This window comes from Pseudophryne corroboree, chromosome 2 (genome assembly GCF_028390025.1).
Source record: "Pseudophryne corroboree isolate aPseCor3 chromosome 2, aPseCor3.hap2, whole genome shotgun sequence".
Lineage (NCBI taxonomy): Eukaryota > Metazoa > Chordata > Amphibia > Anura > Myobatrachidae > Pseudophryne > Pseudophryne corroboree.
The window spans coordinates 16,252,695-16,265,523 of record NC_086445.1 but is presented as its reverse complement, the minus strand read 5'-3'; the positions used below and the strand labels follow the sequence as shown (position 1 = coordinate 16,265,523).

Genomic DNA, 12,829 nt, shown 5'->3' with positions numbered 1-12,829 from the left:
CATCCTCCCCCTAACGCTAGGCTCCTCAGTACCCATCCTCCCCCTAACGCTAGGCTCCTCAGTACCCATCCTCCCCCTAACGCTAGGCTCCTCAGTACCCATCCTCCCCCTAACGCTAGGCTCCTCAGTACCCATCCTCCCCCTAACGCTAGGCTCCTCAGTACCCATCCTCCCCCTAACGCTAGGCTCCCCAGTACCCGTCCGTCCCCTAACGCTAGGCTCCCCAGTACCCGTCCGTCCCCTAACGCTAGGCTCCCCAGTACCCTTCCGTCCCCTAACGCTAGGCTCCCCAGTACCCATCCGTCCCCTAACGCTAGGCTCCCCAGTACCCATCCGTCCCCTAACGCTAGGCTCCCCAGTACCCATCCCTCCCCTAACGCTAGGCTCCCCAGTACCCATCCCTCCCCTAACGCTAGGCTCCCCAGTACCCATCCGTCCCCTAACGCTAGGCTCCCCAGTACCCATCCGTCCCCTAACGCTAGGCTCCCCAGTACCCATCCCTCCCCTAACGCTAGGCTCCCCAGTACCCATCCGTCCCCTAACGCTAGGCTCCCCAGTACCCATCCGTCCCCTAACGCTAGGCTCCCCAGTACCCATCCGTCCCCTAACGCTAGGCTCCCCAGTACCCATCCGTCCCCTAACGCTAGGCTCCCCAGTACCCATCCGTCCCCTAACGCTAGGCTCCCCAGTACCCATCCGTCCCCCCAGCGCTAGGCTCCCCAGTACCCGTCCCTCCCCCCAGCGCTAGGCTCCTCAGAACCCGTCCGTCCCCTACCGCTAGGCTCCTCAGAACCCGTCCGTCCCCTACCGCTAGGCGCCCCAGTACCCGTCCGTCCCCTACCGCTAGGCTCCCCAGTACCCGTCCGTCCCCTACCGCTAGGCTCCCCAGTACCCGTCCGTCCCCTAACGCTAGGCTCCTCAGTACCCATCCTTCCCCTAACTCTAGGCTCCCCAGTACCCGTCCGTCCCCTAACGCTAGGCTCCCCAGTACCCGTCCGTCCCCTAACGCTAGGCTCCCCAGTACCCGTCCGTCCCCTAACGCTAGGCTCCCCAGTACCCGTCCGTCCCCTAACGCTAGGCTCCCCAGTACCCGTCCGTCCCCTAACGCTAGGCTCCCCAGTACCCGTCCGTCCCCAAACGCTAGGCGCCCCAGTACCCATCCTTCCCCAAACGCTAGGCGCCCCAGTACCCATCCTTCCCTATACCACAGACCTCCCTCCTCCTAACACACAGCCACCTCATGTCTCCAGTCACTGTGCTCCCCTATTACATCTGCAGTTTGTTCCCTTTTTTTCCTATGTGCTGCAAATTGCTAATTCTTCTCATTTGTCCTCTGTCCTCAATATAACACCCTGCAATAAGGGGCATGATGAAGGCAATGTGATTTTACGGTCTTGATGGAGCCACCCTACCCGCACACAGGGACCACACTGCACCTACCTGTGTCCGGCTGTATGTGACTCCTCCGCAGGAGAAAGTCCAGCATCACCAGAGCGCAGTTGGGTTTAAACTCTTCTGTAGCGATGGCCGCTCTCACCTGTAGATGGGAGATACTGTCAGACTTCAGGTGAGGGGTCTGCTCGTCACTACAGGATGGGGCAGTTACCTACCTTATCCAGGGGCCACAGATAAAACTCCTGCACCTCTCCGTCTCCAACAACTGGCTGGAAGGACTCTGGGACCTCTAGGTCATACACAAACTGGCACTCCGGGTACAGCCCAGCGTCCAGCTTATAGGCATAGCTACAATGCGGGATAACAAGGATATGTAACATGGCGCAATAACAACCAGTAACTCCATGTAATATAGCGCAATTATCACCAGTGACTGTATATGTGATACGGGAGAGTAACCACCAGCGACTGTATATGTTGATAATGTCAATTATTACCTTTAAACATGAAGCTATATACTAATACCGTGGAGCCATTATGGCCGCTAGACCACGTGCACGTGCTACGCACTTTGTACGCTATTTGCGTACAGAGTCCCACACGTGGTACGCACTTGGCGTACACAGGCTGCGCTGAGTGTATGGATTACACACAGCGGGCGCACACACAGTGGATAGCCTTTTAAACCTTGCTAATAAAACACATTGAGAATATACTTATACTCTAAACCTTAATAACCAAGTACTGTAATGATGTAACGATTAGAAACCTTAACAAGGTGTATGCGGTTTGAGCAATTGAGACGCTTAGAAAAGCCCTTTGCTGTAATCAGACAAAAAAACAAGACCTGGTTTGGATTTAAAAACCACAGCAGCTCTAACACCGCCGTGGATGGTTTAGAGAAAAGGGGAAACACAATACAAGTTATACACTACAAACTAACATGGAAATCTAAACAGAATAACAGAGAATAATACATACAATAGCGAACAATCGCAAACAAGAGCGAACGGAATGAGAATACAATGGGAACAAATGGCGAACAAAATGGATAACAAAATGGCTACAGAGAATAATACATACGTGGGGATGATTCGCATGCGCGACCTGGATCCAGTCCTCAGCATTCAGGGAGAAAGCCTTCAGAGAGAGTGAGGCTGGCCAGGCAATGGTGGTCTTTATATAGCACAACATACATTCACAATACAATGGTACCTTGTATCTCATTGTTCATTGGACACAGGGATGTGTCTCCACATTATAGCAAAGGTCATAGGTGGATTTGAACAGGTGGGCTGTGTCTTTCTCCAACTGCTCTGGTGGGAGGTATCCTCAGGACTCCCGCCGCATGTGTAATTTTCAGCAAATACAGTTAATGTTCATAAACTACATTTGTACATAACTATATGCAGGAGCGAGCGATCCTTTCCTAACCAGCATCGGAATGTTACTCTTAAAATACCCTACAGCTGGATACTAGACACCACCTTTCAACCTTTGTCTGACCCTTCCTATCATGTAAAGAGGAATCTCTCTGTCCAGGAACAGTTTAAACTAAACAGACTTGCTGACATTGTCTAGGGGAATATTTACTACAAAACACACTATATGGGTTAAATATGCTACGATCGAGTCGCACGCTAGATGCTTACAAACTCTACCGTAAATGTGCATACCACGCGCGTGATCGCCGGAGCGATCTTACGCAAATTGCGGATATGTGCACGCACGGCAGAGTGTGCGCACGCGCAGCGGGCATGTGCATGAGGGGTTAGTACAAGGCATATGCATCAGGATATTTTTCGACTTTGACAGTCCACCCTTTGGCAGTCAACAATAACTGCCACTATCTAAACAATTTAAGCAGAAAAATACATAATACTGTGAAATACCTATATATGATTGGGTGTGGGGAGGAGAGGAGAAGGTGGGAAATGTATGACCTAGTGGGATAGTAAAAGCATGTATGTATGAAATTCATGTCTGAGGGGTCATGTATCATCGTGCCGTACAAGCTTCGAGGTATTGCGAAGTATACAGTGAATCCTTATCCCGTATTAAGGGTCTGTAAGTGGGCTAACAAACTCTACCGAGCTCTTTTCGGCTTATAGCTCCAACAAATGGGGTGCACATTAGTTGATGATACATGAAGGGGGAAAATATGTGAGTGCTAATATATGTACCTATATTACCTGTCGACTATGTGTGTCACTACCTGAAGATCGCAGAGATGAAGATAAGAAACATGCGTTATAAATGCATTCATATGATAACGTATGTGATTGTCCTTGGATGTCTTGTTGAAGTCTTGTTGATGTCTTGTCCGGATTGCTGTATCTTTGCTGTAAATGGCAAGCAAAGTTTTTCAAGTGTCCATTAGAAAGTTAAAGTCTCTAAAAGTTCATCAAAGGTCTGTGAAAAAGTTCATCAATGGTCTGTAGGAATGTGCATCAAAATCTTCTTCCGGGTGGATGTCTTTTTACCTTGGAGAAAACCAAAGGAGAAACGGGTGAAAGAAACGGACTGTGGATTCACATTTTATCACAACATTGTCTCGATTGATGGGTCATAAATTAAACCAGTTGTTGTAACAATGCCGTCGCTCCTTAAACTCATCAATTTGGTACTGCGCTTGCAATTCATTAAAATCCGAACACATCTAAATATCAAACCAATCATTATGACAACTCCTAGGATACATAAGAGAAATTTCCCTACATTAACGATAACATTTTGAGCCCATTCTCCTAAACCTGAGAACCAATTGCGTGGGTTCAACCATGAAACCCAGCCGGTCAGTTCATTACTCACAGAAGTAAGGGTAAGGTTGTGCCTCGTTCGGAACTCCCACTTTAATTGCAAGATATCGTCCATCTTTTGATCTATTACCTCTGTTGGGTCATCAGTGCTGTTTGTGATATATGTACAGCACTTCACGCCATACTGAGTTGCTAGGGTGGCACAATACCCGCCTGTCACCGCTGTGGTGTAATTGAGAACCATCCTGTGCTGGATCAGTTCCGTTTTGTAAGCTTGCAATTCTCTCCCAGTATACCTGAAGGTGTCATCATACATCTCGGTGATATTGTCTATCAGGTTCGCTAGCGCAGTTATATACCTAAAATTTATAACTCCTCTGGCGGTACGGGTGATATCTAGCGCGAGTAGGAGTTTAATCCCGGTGGATTCGTGGATCAAATCAGAGGCTGCATGCTCTGTCCTATCTATAAGGTGTCTCTTAACAATGTGTTCGTAATGGGTGTGAGTGTAAGGAGCTTGAGCATTGCGGTGAACGTCTTTCATTCTATCATGGGTAATGGTCATTACTTCCGGTAACACTCTTCCAATGTAACACAATCCCTCTGAGTTTGGGGCAAGCCACTTATACGCCTTCCTCCCACATATGAAATATGCATCATCGGGGAGGACATATGGGACAGAATATGACATCACCATATTACAAACCTTCCAGGTGAAAAATCCTATCCCTAACTCTCTCATTTGTCTAGTACACGTATCAGGCTGTATGATATGCGCACAGTATGCTGGTGATACTTCTCCAACTCGCATGGTCCTACTTCCTAGAGTGTACCTATACTGAAAATATCTCCCACCGTTGGCTATTTGGCGTATAAGCTCTGAGTTTACGGGCATTCTATCGGCTCTGTGTGAGAATGTCATGGTTTGGTTGTTCCATGTCACTTCCCAATTTCCCGGCTTTCGGGGATTGGAAATGTTAAAACATATTAAGGACCTATCCTCATGATATTGGTGGAGCTTCAAACTAGGAGGCTTAGAAATATTAAAATTTCTTGTCCACCGGTCTCCCACCCCTTAATTCAAGTACTTATCTATCGTTAAAGCGTATGGCACAAGTCCTGACTTTCTATGACCTTGAGGTACTTGTGAGCACACCCAGCATTCCGTTTGGTTTAAAATCTTACCCACTAATGAGTGATAGTCACTCAATGGATGACGGTCCATGTTGATATTAAGGCTGGACTGACATCTCTGGATCCACCCGTCCTCAACTATGTTTTCACAAGTCCTACAGATACAATTTTCTTCAGCTAACAATCCTTCGCAATGTCTCTTAGTGTCATGACTACCAGATCGTTTTCTGATACTCGCCTTTGCTTGGTGATTGTGTTGCTCTTGGAATTCTACGAATCCATCCTTGTCATCAGAACCCATTCCAGATCCTCTCTCGACCTCTCTGGTACTCTCACCGAAACAGACTGTTCTGGTCAACAACAGGGTCAACAGGAAAACACGGAATGCAGTCTTTTGGGGCAAGTCCATCTTGCAGGAGGAGAAAGAAAGAGTGGTAATGGGGGTAGAGAAAATACTTAGGAGGGAAAGAAAATTGTTACGATAATTGTCCTCTAGTCTTGTTGTTCTTCTTGCTCAGGTGCTGTCTCAACAGTGCTGCCTCTCAGTCTTCCCAAAACGAACACTTCAGTGATACGATATTCTTTCTGAATCAGCGATCTTTCTGTAAGGAGCATAAATCTTGCATTACCATTTGTTTAACTGTTGTGTGACATACCATCCGTAGAACATGAAAGAACAAAAAGAAAAAGAATAATAGAAAAAGAGAAAAATTGTCAGATTTCCATTCACCATCAGGCTGTCACACCAACATGTCCATCGGTATCTCTGCACAGTCTCCCCCACCAGTATTTCCACCCTCTGTGCGTGGCCAGGCACAATGATGCTGGTAAGATATACTGGGGTTGGGTAGACCTCTGAAAAGACCAAGTAGACATGTGACGTTTGAGCTGTAGTTCTGCTGGTGAACGTCAGAGATGAAGAGGAAACATTTAAAGATAAATCACAGGGTTTACCTGGCCGCCCTTGTGTCTACAAGGAATGACCTACCAATTACACCGACTGTAACCTCAGGCTTACTATCAAGGCTAACAATCAACTTCACTGGCTGCAGACTATAGGTGCGGCCCAAATTTTTCCTATATGATCCCTGATTACAATTACGTGTGTCATACAGTGTGTCATAACTTTGCTCGTGTTCTTGTCTAGGAGGTCTGACTTTATGTGTGCTGTTACAGTTGCTGGCATAATGCCCTTCCCTTTTACACAGATAACAAACCCTTGGCTTCCTCCATGTGCCAGGGGCCGGGGTTTTTGGTCGAGTTGATGCCTCTTCCAGTGCTTGGATGCTCATCACCATCAACCACTCTCCCTGTGCTTCCCTGGTTCTTTGGATATTACGGTCATGATCAATAGCGGACTCTCTTAATGCAGCCACCGAGATACCTCTCCAGTTAGGTTGAGTGGTCTGTACCCTTGTTCTCAACACTTCTTTTAAACCTTCCATTAATACGGACACCGCTACCTCTCTATGATGTACACTTTCCTCGATGGCCCTCATGCCGAGTTGTTCGCTCGCAAGCTGCTTTTAGCAGCTTTACACACGCTTAGCCGCCGCCTACTGGGAGTGAATCTTAGCTTCTTAAAATTGCGAACGAAAGATTCTCAAAATTGCGACCACACACCTCTTAGCAGTTTCTGAGTAGCTCCAGACTTACTCGGCATCTGCGATCAGTTCAGTGCTTTTCGTTCCTGGTTTGACGTCACAAACACACCCAGCGTTCGCCCAGACACTCTTCCGTTTCTCCAGCCACTCCCGCGTTTCTCCCAGAAACGGTAGCGTTTTTTTCGCACACACCCATAAAACGGCCTGTTTCCGCCCAGAAACACCCACTTCCTGTCAATCACATTATGATCACCAGAACAAAGAAAAAACCGTGAGTAAAATTCCTAACTGCATAGCAAATTTACTTGTCGCAGTGCGGACATTGCGCATGCGCACTAAGCGGAAAATCGCTGCAATGCGAAAAAAATTACCGAGCGAACAACTCGGAATGACCCCCAATGTCCGCGATCCCAGTGTATCTAGCCATTTCCTCTGATGCTCGATGGAAATAATCAGAAGCAGTTTCACCTTCTTTTTGTCTAATGGAGAAAATTTTGTTCCACTTGACAACAGTTGGGAAATATACTCCTAATTGCATGTTGATTTGTTTAACATTTTCCTGATTGTACTCTTCAGTGAGAGGTTTCTCTTCATCTAACTTACAATCAGAAATGAATTTTAAAGGGTCAGTAGTAGAGGGCAAACATGCCCGCAGTACTGTCCGCCAATCTTTGTTTGTGGGTTTGGTGGCGTTACCTAGTTCTTTAATAAACCTTTGACATGCGGCTAGATCTCTCCTGGGATCGGGAAATTCAAACATAATTGTCCTTAATTCTGTCCGGGACCAGGGACAATGCATTGCAATGTTCCTGACGGGAGTGACTCCCAGAGCGTCAGTCCTCCCATTGGGGACTGTGATCACCCTGACAGGATTTAGTTCAATTACACCATCTTGTGTTGACTCTACAATGTGAGGTGCAATTGTCTGTGCACAATGTACAATACCGTACTTACCTGTGGACACGACCTCACCTGACCCTCCGTTAGGGGGCTTTATTACTGCCTTTACCGATTGGGCCGTGCCCACCTGGGTGTCTTCTATGGTGGCTGCTGGAGAAAGTGCCGACATCGTGCTGGGCTCACTTTCTTGCTTGTAATCCTGAGGGAAGTTTATCATGGGGTACAACTTGCACGGGTTAGAATTTGTACATTTATCAGTTTTACTCCTATCGTCATTAACACATTTATTACGTTTACTCTTATTGTCATTAATACATTTATTAAGTGCACTCTTATCATATATCAGTATGTCATTCTCTGTAGCCATTATCTCTCCTGTAATGTACGGTGGTGGTGCGGTTGCTATCAGTTTCCTGCTAGGGTTAGAACCAGCTGTGTAAGCTAATTCCCTCTGCATATCACTCTCTCGTTGCCATAAATGTAAACAGTTTGTGTGTCTGATCCTCTGTTTTTGGGATTTTATGAGACAGATCCTAAGCCTTAGATTATGCAATACCTCTGAGTCAAAACTACCTATCCCAGGAAATGGTGCTTTATCCCCCACAGTCATTCGTGTCCATTCATCACAAAAGGTCTCAGTGTGGGGACCATACTTCCCCCACATTACTAATCGAGCCGACCCTCAGGGTCTGAGCTCTGCAGTCTGAACCCTAACTGCTAAACGTCCCTGTGTTGTGCACTTGGCTTCCATTGTGGACCTTTTTAACACAGAAAAACTTCCTTAAATGCACCAAACACAGTAGTCCACGGTGGAAGTTCTCTAAGCTCTTCCACCAGCCTCTTCTGCTCCGGGTATCCCCGGTCCGCCTTCTAGCAGACTCGTGTAGCCGTTGCAGGCCCTACCTTTATTTTACACAAATCACGATTGCATGTGCTCACTACAACGCGTATGAGGATAAGATTTACGCACGAATATGCAACCTTATATCATGTTCCGTCAATTGTTTACACATACAACCGTGCGGTCCAATCGTACCACTTATAGACACTTGTTATCTATAAATGGTAGGATCATTGGAGTCTCTTCTGTGCTCCACAACAGCCGAAGCGTAATACCACGAAAACTTTTATCACACTCCGTCGCACGTGTACACCTGGACCGTACGCGCACGTTTTCACCTAGACCGTGCTTCACCAAGCTTCAGCAAGATCACCAAGACCATCAAGCCCACCAAGCGGGGTTCAATACACTCATACCTTTTTCAGCCCACACTATCATTCTATAGTTTTCTGATCAGAAAAATCATTTCCTGTTAACTGATAGCTTTCCCCAGAGGTAATACAGAAAAAAAGTGTTTTTAAACTAAATATTGGATACTGATCAATTTGTGCTATTATCGCGTGGCTACCGTATCAAAACAAAAACAATGCTATCGTGTGATCTGTATTAAGTGGGCGTATCTGTACGCACGTTGCATAATATACGCCACGTGTGTAGGCCTTTGCGCTACGTACGCAGTCCCGCACGCTGTCCGGGACACGTGTACAAAGGCCGGATACGTCCGCAGTAATACAAATAACACGCTTCTATAAATGTAAACGATATTCAACTATAATCGCTTACCCACACCACACAGTATCTCCTGTATAAGCCTTTATAACTGGGCCAGGCTGCGTCTGTGTTTTACATATACTCCCTTAAATATTACTTTATATTTTTTAACTAAATAGCAACAAATTTCTCAGCACGGGTCAAAATGTATCTAATAATCAATGCTAATGGCAACAAGCGAATAGATATGCAGAGTACACAAATAAAATACAGGTGTGTGCGTGTGTTGCGTGCGCAATTTGCACCAAACAAAAATTTCACAGATTTTTTAAAAAACAATAGCTTTACGTTTTTACCTTTCGGATCCGGATCCCACCAGCATCCCTACAAACCAAGCGGAGCAGACGCTTATCTAATCAGCACTACTGTATCCCCGACCACCAAACGGCTAACAAGGGATACTACCTTCCCGCCCTTTGCTGATAGATAAAAGTCTGCCTTGTCCTGCTAGGCTGCGGATAAGAGGAGGACCGGACGAGCCCTCAATTGATAATGTCAATTATTACCTTTAAACATGAAGCTATATACTAATACCGTGGAGCCGTTATGGCCGCTAGACCACGTGCACGTGCTACGCACTTTGTACGCTATTTGCGTACAGAGTCCCTCACGTGGTACGCACTTGGCGGACACACGCTGCGCTGAGTGTACGGATTACACACAGCGGGCGCACACACAGTGGATAGCCTTTTAAACCTTGCTAATAAAACACATTGAGAATATACTTATACTCTAAACCTTAATAACCAAGTACTGTAATGATGTAACGATTAGAAACCTTAACAAGGTGTATGCGGTTTGAGCAATTAAGACGCTTAGAAAAGCCCTTTGCAGTAATCAGTGAAAACACAAGACCTGGTTTGGATTTAAAAACCACAGCAGCTCTAACACCGCCGTGGATGGTTTAGAGAAAAGGGGAAACACAATACAAGTTATACACTACAAACTAACATGGAAATCTAAACAGAATAACAGAGAATAATACATACAATAGCGAACAATCGCAAACAAGAGCGAACAGAATGAGAACACAATGGGAACAAATGGCGAACAAAATGGATAACAAAATGGCTACAGAGAATAATACATACGTGGGGATGATTCGCATGCGCGACCTGGATCCAGTCCTCAGCATTCAGGGAGAAAGCCTTCAGAGAGAGTGTGTCTGGCCAGGCAATGGTGGTCTTTATATAGCACAACATACATTCACAATACAATGGTACCTTGTATCTCATTGTTCATTGGACACAGGGATGTGTCTCCACATTATAGCAAAGGTCATAGGTGGATTTGAACAGGTGGGCTGTGTCTTTCCCCAACTGCTCTGGTGGGAGGTATCCTCAGGATTCCCGCCGCATGTGTAATTTACAGCAAATACAGTTAATGTTCATAATCTACTTCTGTACATAACTATACGCAGGAGCGAGCGATCCTTTCCTAACTAGCATCGGAATGTTACTCTTAAAATACCCTACAGCTGGATACTAGACACCACCTTTCAACCTTTGTCTGACCCTTCCTATCATGTAAAGAGGAATCTCTCTGTCCAGGAACAGTTTAAACTAAACATACATGCTGACATTGTCTAGGGGAATATTTACTACAAAACACACTATATGGGTTAAATATGCTACGATCAAGTCGCACGCTAGACGCTTACAAACTCTACCGTAAATGCGCATACCACGCGCGTGATCGCCGTAGCGATCTTACGCAAATTGCGGATATGTGCACGCACGGCAGAGTGTGCGCACACGCAGCGGGCATGTGCATGAGGGGTTAGTACAAGGCATATGCATCAGGATATTTTTCGACTTTGACAATGTGATGCAGGGGAATACCCACCAGTGACTGTATATGTGATACAGTGGAATAACCACCAGCGACTGTATATGTGATACAGGGGAATAACCACCAGCGACTGTATATGTGATACAGGGGAATAACCACCAGCGACTGTATATGTGATACAGGGGAATAACCACCAGCGACTGTATATGTTATACGGGGGAATAACCACCAGCGACTGTATATGTGATACGGGGGAATACCCACCAGCGACTGTATATGTGATACGGGGGAATACCCACCAGTGACTGTATATGTGATACGGGGGAATACCCACCAGCGACTGTATATGTGATACGGGGGAATACCCACCAGCGACTGTATATGTGATACGGGGAACAACCACCAGCGACTGAATATGTGATACAGAGGAATAACCACCAGCGACTGTATATGTGATACAGGGAGAATAACCACCAGTGACTGTATATGTGATACAGGGGGAATAACCACCAGTGACTGTATATGTGATACAGGAGAATACCCACCAGCGACTGTATATGTGATACAGGGGAATAACCACCAGCGATTGTATATGTGATACTAGGGGAATAACCACCAGCGACTGTATATGTTATACGGGGGAATACCCACCAGCGACTGTATATGTGATAAGGAGAAATAACCACCAGTGACTGTATATGTGAAATGGGGGAGTAACCACCAGTGACTATATGTGATATAGGAGAATAACCACCAGTGACTGTATATGTGAAATGGGGGAATTACCACCAGTTACTGTATATGTGATACAGGAGAATAACCACCAGTGACTGTATATGTGATATGGGGGAATAACCACCAGTGGCTGTATATGTTATACGGGGAATAAACACCAGTGACTGTATATGTGATACAGGGGAATAACCACCAGTGACTGTATATGTGATATGGGGGAATAACTACCAGTGACTGTATATGTGATATGGGGGAATAACTACCAGTGACTGCATATGTAATACGGAGGAACAATCACCAGCGACTGTATATGTGATACTGGGGGAATAACCACCAGTGACTGTATATGTGATAAGGAGGAATTACCACCAGTGACTGTATATGTGATACAGGGGAATAACCACCAGTGACTGTATATGTGATACAGGGGAATAACCACCAGTGACTGTATATGTGATACAGATGAATAACCACCAGTGACTGTATATATGATACTGGGGAATAACCACCAGCGACTGTATATGTGATACAGGGGAATAACCACCAGTGACTGTATATGTGATACAGGGGAATAACCACCAGTGACTGTATATGTGATACAGAGGAATAACCACCAGTGACTGTATATATGATACAGGGGAATAACCACCAGCGACTGTATATGTGATACACGGAAATAACCACCAGTGACTGTATATATGATACAGGGGAATAACCACCAGTGACTGTATATGTGATACGGGGGAATAACCACCAGCGACTGTATATGTGATACACAGAAATAACCACCAGTGACTGTATATGTGATACAGGGGAATAACCACCAGTGATTGTATATGTGATACAGGGGAATAACCACCAGTGATTGTATATGTGATACACGGAAATAACCACCAGTG

The 12,829-nt window shown here is 45.8% G+C and overlaps 1 pseudogene; it reads right to left on the bottom strand.

Annotated features, from left to right (window-relative positions):
- Positions 1–1,266: 1,266 nt before the first annotated feature.
- LOC134989128 (uncharacterized) overlaps positions 1,267–12,829 on the bottom strand; it is a 76,835-nt pseudogene continuing 65,272 nt past the window's right edge.